Source organism: Chanodichthys erythropterus, chromosome 14 (genome assembly GCF_024489055.1).
Source record: "Chanodichthys erythropterus isolate Z2021 chromosome 14, ASM2448905v1, whole genome shotgun sequence".
NCBI lineage: Eukaryota > Metazoa > Chordata > Actinopteri > Cypriniformes > Xenocyprididae > Chanodichthys > Chanodichthys erythropterus.
Genome location: NC_090234.1, coordinates 5,640,928 through 5,656,861, shown reverse-complemented (window position 1 = coordinate 5,656,861; position 15,934 = coordinate 5,640,928).

Here is a 15,934-nt window from a genome sequence, read left to right as displayed (position 1 = left end):
TAATATCACATGATTGTGCTTTTGGTCTGAATATCAGTTCCAGTTCTTTGGTTTTAAATCACGTCAGCATTTCATTTCCTGTGCTACAGGATGTGCTGAGTTTCATTGAAAACACTTAGTGTCCACACCAAGTATGCAATAACTTATATGGTGAGTGCTTAAACAACCATTTAATTAATGATTAAACATTCTCTCCTTCTCTCTGTGTTCTAGAGGCGATGAGATACTTATACCCCCCATTTAAACAGATTTAGATAAACTCTTATTGCTCTTTACAGCCTTTAATAGATGCTTTCCAATATTCAGAAACGGCAAGCGGTGGATCACACTGACAGCTGTGTGCTGTTTTGCTGAGTTGATGTTCCACTTGCCATATTTGGAAATACAGACACATTTGGAGCATATTATGATATAAAGATTTTATGTAAGCTCTCAAGAAGTACTGCTTTGACTCTAAAATGTAGGACAACAGGATGTTCTCGAACAAGTAACAAGCATTTGGGTTAGTTTTGGTGGACAGAAATGTACCTGATGTCAAACCTTTTTCAGTCTCGCATACGCTTCCCAGGTTCCACACGCACACACAGGCCTGCAGTATGCGGAAGTCTGTAGATTAATGTCTGCTTGCCCTTCTGCAAACTGACGTGTGTGCTGTCTCTCTTTGATCAATGAGCTGCTTTTTTATTGACTTGATAACAAGATTATTCTCACCAGACAAAAGCGTGTCTGTGTGAACTTGTCTTCACAATGAAAACAAAAGAGATCGGGTCCTGCTGCTTCCTATGGTCATTTTGCCATCTATACAGGTGCATACAAGTGCAATCAAAGAAGTGATGTGGGTTCACCACCCCATTGTCTCCTTTGAAAAAACGTTGCTGCAATTAGTTATAACAACTTAAAATTTGTTGAGATAATTTAAATATCCAACTAAAGTTAACTAAACTTCAGATTTTAAGCATGAACATTTACTTTTTTTTAACCCTTGTGCTATGTTGAAAACCTTGTAACACCTTTTGTGTTTCTTGTCAAAAATGACCGGCCTTTTAAAAATTGCTTGTAATACTTGTGCTATATTATCACCAAATATTGGATTCAAACATTTTATCAACTTGTTTTCTTTCAGTTAGCAGATTTTGTATTTATTTTTGAAACTGACTGATCGTAGGTCTCATTGATCTGAGGATAAAGAAAAGAAAGCCTCAATATAGTTTGACCGTGTGTATGTGTGTGTATGTGTGTGTGTATGTGTGTGTGTGAGTGTGTGTGTGTGTGTGTGTACTCATGCATGCACAGGCCTGAGGCCTTTGTCTTTGCAAGCACACATGTAAATATGTGAACATGATGAAAATGCTAAATGTTTTTCTTATTTTCTAACTCCCCTATTCATTTTTAATGGTCATTTATGACCAGTATAAGATCAGATCAATTATTGCTCACACTACTTTGGGGAAGTAGTTTTACCCTGTGTGAGTAAGTAAGTTTTAGTCCAATTTGGTAATGTTGACCTGAACACAACATGATGGTTAAGATGAAAGAACACATTATTACTGATTATAATGTTGAGTTTTAAGTTGTGATAACTAATCGCAGCAATAATATTTCTTCAAAACAAATGCTGAGATGCATTTATCATCAAATAAAAGTTTCAATTTAGTATATTTACTATATAATCACTTTAAATGTAATATAAAAAACACACTACAGTTAAAATGATAATCAATTACTCTACACACTTTAGTATGTCGACACATCAAAATAAGTGAACTTCTTTAAAGCACGACAAAACATTATTAAAACATGATTTAAAATGTACTATAAATGAAAATGTTCAATTTGACATCCATATAAAGTGCACTTCTTTAGAAGTGTATAGTGTGTTAAGAAACTGTCTCTCTTTAAGTCCACTTAAGAGATCTTTTATTTAATTAATATTATATTATCTGCAGGTACAGCGTTTAAAAATGTACTTCTAAGATTTGAAGTTCACTACAAGTGCACATTCAGCATAGTTTATTTTTCACAAGGGATTTCAGTAAATATCATCATTTCAAATAAAGGACAAAATGAGGACAAAAATACTGTATAACAACACTGCATTGTCAAATGTTATTGAGGTTATTGTTTGTAAATAGGGGGATAGTTTAATTAAATATGAAAATTCTGTCATCATTTACTCACCCTCATGTCATTCCAAACGCTCTTTCTTCTGTGGAAAAGAAGATATTTTGAAAAATGTATCAGTGTTTTAGTGATACCACAAACTTTCATTTATGGACAAAATTTGCTTTCTTAAATTAAATGTATTTGTGTTCATATATAATGACCTTCAGAATGTCCAAATGCTTTTTTATTCACACAAAGCTGACAAACCCAAACAGCATGATGGTGTCACATCGGAGAATTAATTTTATGGTGCGGTAATTTCCACAGACAAGATGAGCTCTCACTGTAAACACTGTTGATGCCACGGTCGTAACTGTCATACCTTCATCGTAACTAACAAAGTATCTATACATAGCCAAGCAGACATCAAAGGAAGAATTGAAATGTTGCCAGTGAACACTGGGTATAATTCAAACCGAAGGAAATTACAGCCAGTGTCCACAGTGAAGAAACATTGTCAGTGCATCTCTCACACACACAGTGATTCACTGCATGTTGAAAGCTTTGTGTGGTTTACTTGGGTCTGCAACTGCTCAACTTTGCTTGCAGCAACATAACTCCTGTACACAAACTCAGCATGTCTCATACACACTTACATTTGATCAGTCGCCACACATAAATCACACAATTCTGACCACATTAGGACGTTAAAATGCTTATTCAGGCAACTTTAAGAAGAAAAAAAAGAATATTTTAAGCTTATGGTACCACTGCTATTTTATTAACCAATTCATTTGTGTTTCTTCTTAAACACTTTAATTTGTTAATTCACGCTCATTCGATACAAGTTAAGCTCAATCATCAGCATTTGTGGCATAACTGATTACAAAAAAAATGTATTTGACTCAACCCTCATTTTTTTAAACTGTGAGGCACTTACAATAGAAGTGATTAGATTTAAAACAGAAATGTAAAGTTTGATTTATTTTATAAGACCATTTATATTAATTATTCTGTTTAATTTTGAGTGTTATTTGAGCTGTAAAACTGTTTGTCATTTTTACAGTTTTTTAGAGGTTTTAGCGTTTATAGTGTTACATTTTCATGGCAATGTAGCCCGTGCGCCACCCTACAAAACAATGAGATGGACAAAGTTGTGCTGTTGTCAATAACACAGTCACTCTTATTACAGTAATTAAACCACACTGTCTTCTTTCTCTTTACACGTGACTCAACAACCAATAAACATGTTGCACACAACCCTTGTAGTCCTTTCTTTATAAAGTATTGTAATTGGATAAATGACTTAATCCCGTAAGCTGAGATCTCAATGCACTACAGTCTCTTTCTTTTATATGATTATTATAAGCACTGTACCATTCTCATAAACATAATATTTGAGCTAGTCATCTGAAACACAACACTCTTGAATTCAGTAACTGAGTACAGGGAATATGTTTAGATCATTCATATATAATCTAATATTCAAATGTCTTTAGTATTTAATATAATGTTCAAAGATGTGGAGGCCATTTGAGTTTAGTGAACTCACTGTCATGTTCAAGAAACCAGTTTGAGTTTATTTGAGCTTTGTGACATGGTGTGTTATCCTGCTGGAAGTATCCATCAGAAGATGGTCATAAAGGGATGGTCATCAACAATATTCAGGTAGGCTGTGGCATTTAAATGCCACTAAGAGGCCCAAAGAGTGCCAAGAAAATACCCCTCACACCATTACACCAGCAGCAGTCTGAACCATGCTTTCATGTAGTTTACACCAAATCCTGACCCTGCCATCTGAATGTCTCAGCAGAAATCAAGACTCATCAGACCAGGCAACATTTTCCCAATCTAGGTGACCCGTGTGAATTGTATCCTCAGTTTGCTGTTGTCAGCTGACAGGAGTGTCACCGGTGTGTCTTCTGCTGCTGGAGATCATCTGCTTCAAGGTTGGACGTGTTCAGAGATGCGCTTCTGCAGACCTCTGTTGAGACGAGTGTTTATTTGAGTTACTTTTGTCTTTCTATCAGTCTGGTCATTCTCCTCTGACCTCTGACCTCAACAAGGCATTTGCCGATCACTGGATATTTTCACTTTTTCAGTCCATTCCCTGTAAACCCTAGAGATGGTTGTGTGTGAAAATCCCAGTAGATCAGCAGTTTCTCAGACCAACAACCATGCCACGTTCAGAGTCACTTAAATCACCTTTCTTCCTCATTCTGATGCTCAGTTTGAACTTCAGCAGATGTGCTGTGGCTAAGTGGTTCATCCTCACTGTAGTAAAAGTAAATGCCAGTTCCACTCGGTTGCTTCCTCCCCAGTCCACACCAAAACAAAATGTCTTCTTTAAGCAAAAATCAGTATTTTGTGTGACCTCCTGGATGTTTTCCAGTTTCTCAAAGAAGAAACTGAGAAACTTCTCATGAAATTTTGAAAGTTTTCTTGGCTTTCAAGTCCTTTTCCGTTCCATTTAGGTTTAAGAAAGCCAGATTCCTGTTATTGCTCAAGAGGTCACTAAATACTTGCCATTTTAGCCTATAGAAACTGAGAAATAATTATATATGGTCATTATACAGTAACATTGCTAAAACAACATCTAATGGTGGACTTTTGCACAGTACTGTACACACACACACACACACACACACACTTTAATCTTAACACATAAATGACTATCACACAGTGCATCACTCTTTGTTTTAACAATTTGAAAACTTAAATCCAATTAACATATACATATATGTGATTTTGTCCTTTAAGAGCACAGCCCATCCGTCACGTTTACTTGCTGGGACCCCAGAAACTATATAGGTAGTGCCTAAAGGGGATCCAAATAAACAAATAAGTCCATGACATGAAGTGAACAGCTGTCTCTCTCTAGTGGCTGTAAGAGGCAGCAACTGATAAAAACAACAATAAAAAAAATGGTTTACAGTGCTTTCTGATTGCCAAGAGGGGACATTTTAAGAATTTCAAAGTAAACAGTTTTATGTTTTCTTTCTCTCTTTCTTTCTTAAAACGTTTAAAACTTTACAAATTGAATCAGTGATTCGGAGCGCCAAAAGTAACGTGATTTCTGCAGTTTGACACACAACCCGAATCACTGATTCGAAACAAAAGATTTGTAAAGCTTTGAAGCAGTGTTTTGAAATCGCCCATCACAAGATATTGTTGAATCAAGTTGTTATTTAATTTTTTTTTTTGGCACACAAAAAAACATTGTCACTTTATAACATTAAGGTTGAACCATTGTGTCAAGTCAAGTCACCTTTATTTATATAGCGCTTTTTACAGTGCAGATTGTGTCAAAGCAGCTATACAGTGATAACTGGTATATTATTTTGGCTGCACAGCAGCTCTTAAAGAATAGTGTCAATGCAGGCAGATCACAGCAATGTTGAATATCAAATGTCAAGTGTCCCCAACTAAGCAAGGCAAAGGCGACAGCGGCAAGAAACTCAAACTCCAACAGGTGACATCAGGTGGCAAACAGTTGGCAAATAGGTGTTAAAAAAAACAACAACTGTGTCACATGAGCTGTTTTAAATATGTCTTTAGTAGCTTTCTGGATCTTGAGAAGTTCAGTGACATTGCTGTGAATGCAGGCCTCACTGAGCCATCGGATTTTATGAAAAATATCTTCATTTGTGTTCTGAAGATGGACGAAGGTCTTACAGGTGTGGAACAACATGAGGGTGAATAATTAATGACAGAATTTTCATTTTTGGGTGAACCAACCCTATAATGTCTCAGTATTCTTTAGTGTCTTGACAGTATTATGGCCTTTAACATTAATGTAAAATAATTATTGTTTAAGGTCTAGCGCCACTTATTCTTGTCCTGGAATTTAATATAATATAATATAATATAAACACAAGGCTGTTGTGCTTGTTGAAAGTGAATAAAATGCAGTTGTGTTTTACTCATGAATTCATGACTGATAAGCAGGTTATCAGATTTGATTTTCTGTATCATTCTTTCGCACTTTATCTTTTCATTTTGTGTAAGATAAATGATGATTTTAGTCATTTTAGACACCTAATTTAACTTTGGGTTATCATTCTGAACAGAATATCGACATATAGTGAGTTTACAAACTCTCCTGAATGATTATTTCAGCATTACATATTCAGTTCACATATAATTGCTGTAGAGTCTCCTTTAATGAGTGCATCATGGTTAGTTCAGAGTTACATCGATAAAAACATGAAAAAATTACTTTATTTGCATTGTGAGAGAAGGATATTGTTTTAATGGGATTAAGAAAATGTTGACAATATGTACACTCTATAACACAATCTATATGAAAATATGTATGCTCTCAAATGCACCACACTGACCAGCATCATGCATGAACCATACAATCCATAACAGTCAGTAAACAAATACACACACAAGACAGAGTAAGAGTATAAGGTCAGCTGACAAGATAAAACTGCAGGTGAAATGGTTTCTGTTATGCTGCGACATGCAGGCTGGTTTAGTGCTGGTCACCCATTTAAAAGCTTAAGAAATAAAACACCAAATACACTTGTGTGCAGGCATGCTGGTCTGTTCAATCAGGACAACAGCCTACTGAAATGTGAAATGTGTGTGTCATGCATGTACTGTATGTGTGTGTTATTCATTTTCAGTTAGTTTACATGTAATTCAATATTACAGTACTGCTAACATTGTTGGCTCCTGTATGATAAATTGCTTGTGCTTATTTTCATTTGTAAGTCACTTTGCATCAAAGTCTCTACTAAGTGAATATTGAATTGTTTCTGGTTTGTATAAACAGGATCCAAACAGGAAATGGCCCTCGGCTGACAGCAGGCTCATATTTTGCGAGCGATAAGCTGATTAGATGTGTCTTCTGTGTTTCCCCTACGGATTCTCTTTGGAATAATTGTTGTAACGCTCAGGAGCTCTTGTGTTTCCAGTGCACATGCTTATTTCCTCATTCCTTTGATAGACACCAGAGGGCGCTCCAACCCAGACTATTGTCATTCCCTCAAGGACTACATTTCCCATATTCATTGCTCTGTCTCATCATCTCTGATTGCTGACAGCTGCGTCTCATTAGCCTGTTTAGCTCACGCTATATAAGTCTGGTTATCTCAGTCATTTATTGCAAAGCCTTGTAAGTGTCTTACTGCATTTCTGAGTGTTACTTTGGTTTTGACCATGTTTGCCTGTCTTACATGGATTTCCCTGTTTGTCTGTGGCCTGTTATGGTTTGGACTTTTTACCTTGTGTTTATGACCTTTTGCCTGTTTGAGACAACGATTGTGGATTAGCTTTTCAATAAAATACTGCATTTGGATGTTTAAAGGATTAGTTCACTTCAGAATAAAATTTCCTGATAATTTACTCACCCACATGTATATGGGTCTTATCTAGAGAAACCATCGGTCATGCCCCACATTACGTAATCACGTTGGAAAGGTCACTTGTGACGTGGGCGGAAGTTCTGCAGTAGGGCGAAAAAATCCATCAAATTTTTTCCAACTTCAAAATCATCCGACATCGTTGTTTTATCTTTTTTTGTAAAGGCCGTTTGACTTACTCTTTGCACGTTCACTTTGTAGACACTGGTACTTCCGCCAACGTCACGTGTGACCTTTCCAACATGATTACGTAATGCATGGAGCATCACAGAGCAGTGCAAGACAAGCATTTGTCCCCCCAGCGCATCCAAGATGTAGGTGACTTTGTTTCTTCAGTAGAACACAAATGATGATTTTTAACTGCAACCGCTGCCGTCTGTCATTCAAATAATGGGAGTGAATGGGAACTTGGATCAATAAGAGTCGAAAAAACTTGCATAGACAAATCCAAATTAAACCCTGCAGCTCGTGACGACACATTGATGTCCTAGGACATGAAACAATCGGTTTGTGCGAGAAACTGAACAGTTTTTATATCATTTTTTACCTCTAAAACACCACTATGTCCAACTGCATTCAGCACTCTGTTAGTGAGGTCTGATTGCGCTCTGACAACGGCAGTGATGTCTTACGCTTATTGAGGGTATGCACGTGAAGTCACCGCCGACCGTTATGACTGCGTTCACGCCCACTGAGTGGCAAAAGACTGAGCGGCAGCATTGGTTTCAGCGTGAATGCCTCGAAAAACACAAAAAACACATCCAAAATGGGAAAGAGCTTTGTGATTGATTGTACAAATAGCTTTAATACAAAACCTGAGGTATATACTTAAAGACTGCTGAAAGCTACAGAAAAAAAAGCAAATGGATCACTGCAATTCACAGAAACAGCTGGACTCCAGGCAAAAAAAAAAAAAAAACATGGATTTGCAGTTATTTTCTGTCAAATTGTTGGATTTTGAGTATTGTATTGTTATATATTGTGTTGACAACTCATCAATTAAATATTTACCATCTTATATTCTGCATATTTTTTATTTTTTTTTAATAAACACCAACAAGTTTTAGGGCTAGACAATATGATGATTACTTCCGATAAAAGACATTACTTCCGTTGTCAGAGCGCAATCAGACCTCACTAACAGAGTGCTGAATGCAGTTGGACATAGTGGTGTTTTAGAGGTAAAAAATTATATAAATACTGTTCGGTTTCTCGCACAAATTGATCGTTTCGTGTCTTAGGACATCAATGTGTCGTCACGAGGTGCAGGGTTTAATTTGGATTTGTCTATGCAAGATTTTTCGACTCTTATTGATCCAAGTTCCCATTCACTCCCATTATTTGACTGACAGACGGCAACGGTTGCAGTTAAAAATCATTTGTGTTCTACTGAAGAAACAAAGTCACCTACATCTTGGATACTCTGGGGGTAAGCAGATAAACATCACATTTTCATTTTTGGGTGAACTATCCCTTTAACTTCTTTTCGACTAAAGAAAGAAAGACATGAACATATTGGATGACATGGGGGTGAGTAAATTATCAGGAAATTTAAATTCTGAAGTGAACTAATCCTTTAACCCTTACATCTTCAAGCAGTTCATGACAGAATGACAATAGTTTGGGTTGGACTATCTGGTGTACACACACCGAAGAGCAGCCATGTCGACAACGGTCAAGTCATCACATGTTTTGATATTTGTGAGTTTTTTATTCTTGAAACACTCTTGTGTGTAGCACTAACTTTCCATAGATAGTAAAACTTAATTTTGTGAGAAAAACTTGGTCAGTGGCTGTGGGTTTTGGCTCTTTCAACACAATCTCATGGCAATTTATAACTATTGTTTGTTTTGGCGAATTAAGCCCAAAGTATACTTCGTTTTTTTACGCTCACACTAGTGTATGTCGAACGCATATCCTTTTGCGGTATACTACATCTGATAGCGTGCGCAAACACAGTCGGTCGACACATGTGCTCTAGAGAGCTTCATCTTTGTCCAGTGACTGCGCTATTTTTCTCCAGAAGTTGATGTGATGGATAAATTATTATAATTACATTATAATATATTGTTTGTTATTACACTTTTATTAGTTGTAGAAGCTCAGTTTAATATTTTGTCACCTTGCTTTTTGTTCACTGCTCAAATTATTAGTTTTTTTGCTTCTTTTTTGTTTACTCCTTCACTTGAAATACCGGATTGCTGTAGGTTAAACTCTTGGCCTGATGCCGTTTGCAGAATCAATCCAGTGCCAAATTACTGAAGCCCCACCATCCGTCAACAAGGTACTTCACCATCCACCCTTCACTTGAGCTTTAATGGCTGCAGTCCATCAGAGACAGATTCACTTAACAGTTGTACCACTTTAGCTTGCAGCATTTCAGTTCAAAACCCTGCGCCATATTCACAAACTACATACAGTCCCGGGCTGAAATGTTCCCACTCGCTGTTAGACATTGTCCATTTAAACATCTGCCTCATGACTACTGCAAAACACAGACAGCACTAATTATTTGGGATGTACATAGATGACATAAGCAAATAAACAAAAAGTTACTACAAAGGTCATTTATTCTAAACTTAAACTTTCTTTGCTTCCAGACATTTTAACTTGCTTGTGAAAAATGATTTATTGTACAGCATGTGCACATTTATGTACTTTAAATCTTAAAACATTTAAATCTGTACCTACTGAAAATATAATATCAATGAAATCTAAGGCCACTTAAGTGCACTTGAAGAGAGACACTTGACATGACTGCTTCTTAACACACTTAAGTACACTTTTAAATGTGCACTTTGTAATAGGCCTGTCAAATTAAATGTTTCACTTTAGAATACATTTTAAATCATGTTTTATTTTATATTAATCTATTGTGCTTTAAAGAAGTACACTTATTTTGATGTGACTAACATACTAAAGCACATGTAAAGTACTTTATTATCATTTTAACTGTAGTGAGTTATTCAATATTACATTTAACGGTAATACATTTATATATGCAATTATATATATATATATAATATTTATAATATATAATATTTTTTATAATATATGAATGCTTGTCAGCACATTCAGCAGTAACTTTAACAGCAGTACAGTTTTTAATATTTTTGTGGAAAATATTAAAGTTAAAGTTGGGAAATGTCTGTTGATAGACTGTTGGTAAATCTGACTGCAGCCTCTCTGATGAATGTGATGCAGGATCACTGCAGTGTTTCAGATGTTTGTCTAGAAGCTGCTCTCTCACATCTTACACCAACAGCGCCACCTACTGTCTGCCATACTGCAGCAGGAACCATATGAGCCTGGAGCAGAAGAGTGGCACGCCTGAGAAATCAACCCTTTAAATGTGCCCGAGGATCTAATTACATCAGTGACGATGCTAGTGGACATGCTAGTGGATGAGTTGAATCAACTCCACAGCAACTACATAAATTTATCCACTAACCATTCAGAAACGTCCAGTTTCATTCTAAAAGTTGTAACTTCTTCCTGAGTCTCTCCATCAGTGTCGACTCCGGTTTGAACAATGTAAGGCTGAACACCGTTACTGACAATCCTCATTTTGGCTGCGTGAGATTCTCCAGCTTTGTTGTTGTTGAGCTGTTAAAGCTCCGCCCTCTTCTGGAGCAGCAGCTCATTTGCATTTAAAGGGACACACACAAAAACTGTGTGTTTTTGCTCACACCCAAATAGGGGCAAATTTGATAAGCTATAATAAATGATCTGTGGGGTATTTTGAGCTGAAACTTCACAGACACATTCTGGGGACACCAGAGACTATATTACATCTTGTGAAAGGACCATTATAGGTCCTCTTTAACATGTTGAATATTATAGCTGTCACTTATTCACTGTGATGTAGAATCTCTTCAGGTGTTTATGTTTGATTTGTGTTTTGCATTAGTGCCGTAAAGTCTGATTCATTTCCACGAACCAGTTCTATCAGACAGTTCAGTTCAATGAACCGGTTCAAAAACTGTTTCATCGATTCCTTACGTAATCGAACAATGATGTCTCTGCATATTTCTTCTAAGTGTTATATGAAACATTCAAATAAAAAGTCATTTGTGTAAATGCATATTGCTGATTATTGCCTTTCATTCACTTAAGTTAATGGTGTTAATGGTTGAACCAGCTCATTCGGTTCTTTTTGAGTCGGATGCTACGTCAAGTTGAGAGTCTTGCATCATCAACCTGGAACTAAAGTTCGATTCGGTTAGTGAACCGATGTCATGACAAATTATGTCTCCCCAAACTGTCAGTAATGATTATCCTAAGTGTATATGAATTATGTTAATTTAAAATACATATGGCTTACTATTTAATGTGTACAAAAACACATTAGTGCATAATTAAAACAATTGAACATAATTTCTTACACTTGAGTAACTGTTCATTAATAAATAGCCTAATAATTATTAGTAGTAGTAGTACAAAGTAGTAACGTACTCTATTTTGATTACACATTTTAAGTAATCTATTCTGACTACTTTTAGATTACTTTAGATTACTTTTGTCCGAACTCATTTATCACAAACTTTTGTATCATACTGATTAAAAAATACAAAGAGAAATAAAACACTTAATAAAACAATATAGTTTATTTGGATTTGTTTTATATTTCTCATTTCATCACAATATCACAAGCGCATTTGTGTCCATTATTTGAAGCAGAGTAAAAACTCACAGAAAATTAATAAACAAAACTAATAATACAATTATGCAAGCACGTAATTAATAAAAAGTAACTGGGTCATTCTACAGAAACGTCCACTTTTGGTATGACAAAATGTCTTAAAATGTATTTCTTTTTTAACATTTAAACTTAGACAACATTATTATATTACACTTAGACTTTATTAATACACATAAATGACAGCTTAACGATTTTTTATTTTCTTTGTACATTTATTTAAAGATTGCATGTCCCCTTTTTTTGTCACTGGTGTTACCTTACTTCTCTGGCATTTTCAAATGTTTTTATGAAATATTATTTTTCAATTTTTTCAGAACATGCAGTCAGAGTTACAGAATAATAACGATGATGCAAAAATTAAGGAGATTATGTGTTATTTATTTTAATCAGGTTAGTTAAAAGTGTGATTGAATGATGATAATTCAATTGCGCAACCATGTATTTGCTATAACAATGAAAATATTTGAAAAACAGTTATAAACAAGTAATAATGCAATCCTTTAAATCTTAATTCTTGAGTGTAGCAGAATTCAATGGATGTAAAATTATTATCATGTCACATATGACACATTTTATTTAATGTGACAGACAAAAAACAGTAACACCAGTGACAAAATGAATCTCCAGTGGCGTATACGTAGGACCAAAGATCCTTAATTTTTAAACTATAATTAAGTAGACTGGACTAAATTTTTACATTTGGTGTACAATAAAAGACTATCATTGACACTTATTGAAAGCAGTCAGTAAAAGATCATAAAAAAAACAAACATTTTAAAACTGTCTGTAAAATATGCTGTCCGTAAAGGCGCTGCACTGAATTTAGCCATATATCCTTAATTTAGCCATTTCTAAACAAAGGAGGATTAACAATGAGAAAGAAAAGTTATAATCATGTAATCTTAGTGCTATTTTATGCAAATGAATAGCTTTAAATAAAGTTTATCTATAAATGGGTAACACCAGTGACATTTTTTAATGAAAAATGCATTTTACAAAATGGCTGCTGCAAGGTGTCAACCCACATGTTGTCAATCATGATATATTCACTAAATCAAGTAGTTTAATCCATTTGTATTCTAGTTTTTTTTTAATTACCTAGCAACAAAGTAGGTCACACCCGTGACTTCAACTAAAAGCTTCATATGAAATTACGATTTTTTAATTAAAATTTCTAATAACTGAAAAGAGATAGTGGGCTTTCCATTGGCCTTTCTTCATGGATCGTCAGGAAATAGGAAGAAGGAAGTCAAGTGATGTCATCAGTGTGATTATTTATTTCAAAATAAGAGATTTTTGTTAAAGGTAACACCAGTGACACAACACCAGGTGACCACTACATTCATTATATATTTTATAATATTTATTTGGCATTTGTTTTTTTTTTATGTCATTTACATGATATATTTGATAGTTATGTATACATTGTTGTATTTGAAATGGTAGAAAAACCTGTTTCTGACCTCAAAATAAAGCCCTTTCCCTCTGTACATGACTGTGGGGACGAGCACTTCTGTGGTGCTTGGAATTATTATAATTAATTAAAAAACAAATATTGCAACATTGAAGGCTCAAGAAGGCTTAATTGTTCAAATATCATATTGTTTCATATTAAAATATATTAAAAAAATTGTAATCCTAAAGTGTTTTTTCAAGTGTAATATTTCTGTAAAGTCTAGGGACAGAAAAGTGGACGTTTCTGTAGAATGACCCAACTGTAATCTGATTATGACCATTTTAAAATGTAATGTAATCTAATTACAAGTACTTATATTTTAGAATCATTACGTAATCCAGATTACATATAATCATTTGCAGCACTTAATGTCAGTGAAACCTGTTGTTGACGAGTTTAACCTCCTACATTGTGAACTGCGAGTTTCCATAGCAACAGCATCCACGCATTCTCACCCAACTCTTGATAGAGTGCGCGCGCAGCCGCCACTGTTGGGGTTTTGCCCAGTATTTCCTTACGTCAGGGACAACCGGCTGGTTTTGACTCAAGCGGAAACTCAGCCTTGGACTGTGCGGTGTTGTGGGCGCGGTTTCAGGCAGCCGCGCGGCTATTGGGCACCTCACGGATCCGTTAACCGACGAGAGCGTCTGTCTTCGCCGTCTGTACGGAAGCCGAGCTGGAAGAGGCGTAAAAATGTCTGGTTCATGAGCGAATCGTTCTACTGAGTCGGATCATTTAAATGAATCATTTAAATCGGTTCACAATCGGTCTGAGCGATTCCTTCACAAATTGGACTGAAGCAATTTGAACGTTTATCGAGTCAACTAGCCTATACTCTATAACTCACTGAACTTTTCAGCCAGATGTACTGAAGTGAACGTTAGTATTGTGTAATGTACGTTAAAACCATGACTGCAGTAAACCGAAGACGAAATTACTAAAGGCTTATTAATAAGACTAATGTGAAAATGTGCTTGTATGTGTGTGTTAGGGGCGTTTGACTGACATGTAACGCAAACAATCACAGTTTGTTTTGTTCCACGTCATGTATAGGGGCGTGAAAAGTCGATGTCTCTACAATAACAGACTGACGTGCATTGTGCACACTATTCACTAATTTGTTCCCTCGATTTACTAATTCATTCCCTCAATTTACTAAATTGTTCGCATGATTTACTATTTTGTTCCCTCGATTTATAAATCATCCTCATTTTTTTTGTAAATCGAGGGAACGAAATAGTACATTGTGCGCACAATTTAGCCTACTATTTTTTCCTGCATGTCATGTCTGGGGCTACATACATTCAAGAATTTTGTGCAAGTTTACTGCAACAGTAGAGCTTTTGAAAATCCAGCGTTTAGTTTATCCTGGAAAGCGCTCATTGTCACAATTGTAAACACGGCGGCATTCTTCTTCCACGAGGGGGTTTGGTGTCATGACCATGGCCGTATCTACCATTGAGGACACCGAGGTCATGTCCTCGGTATTTTTTCCCTAAATTTCAAATTAGTCAAAGCTGAAATCCAGCAGTGATGATCAATGCCAAACACAGAACCCGGTCCGTGTCCGAATCCATATGTCGTCTGTATTTTCCATGGGCGTCGGAACCATTGTATGTGGGTGGGACAGGACCCACCCACTTTTTAAGACCAATTATTGGACCCACTCACTTTTACCGTCTCTCATCCCCCCCAGGTGTTGCTACTCCACAAACCACCAACAGAGCTTAAAAAATACCGAAAATAAAAATATTTTTTAAAACATCGCCAAGTAAAACGCTGCGTTTATAAAGAAATGTCTCTTTAAGACCACAACAAACGGGACAATTTCAGACGCGTTCCACCTTCGGCTCAGCGCCAGGCGCAAGTCAAACGAGCGCGGAAAATGTAGCTTCATTTGAACAACAGTGAACTGTGGTCAGATGAGATGTTGTCAGGCTATGTCAGTAAAACTCCAATCAGCTGTTAGGCTATAGCCTACTGTGCTCGAAGCGTGAACTCAAGAATTGCTCGCGCAAATGCGCGGCGCGTGCTGCATATTACTGCATTATAGTTTAACTAAAGCGCTAAAGAAACCACGGGCATGCAACATCATTATTCTGAGGTAAATGAAGTCATGGAATTACCAAACATGCGATTAAGCTGCCTCAAAACTGTGCATGCATGTATGTATTTGTTGACATGGTTTTAAAGCTATTGTTATCCAATTTGTTGGCCTTAAAACGTCTTAAAATGCATATATGTACATCGAGGAAATCAAAATTTTCTCGGGGGAGCATGCCCCCGAACCCCTCTAGCAAA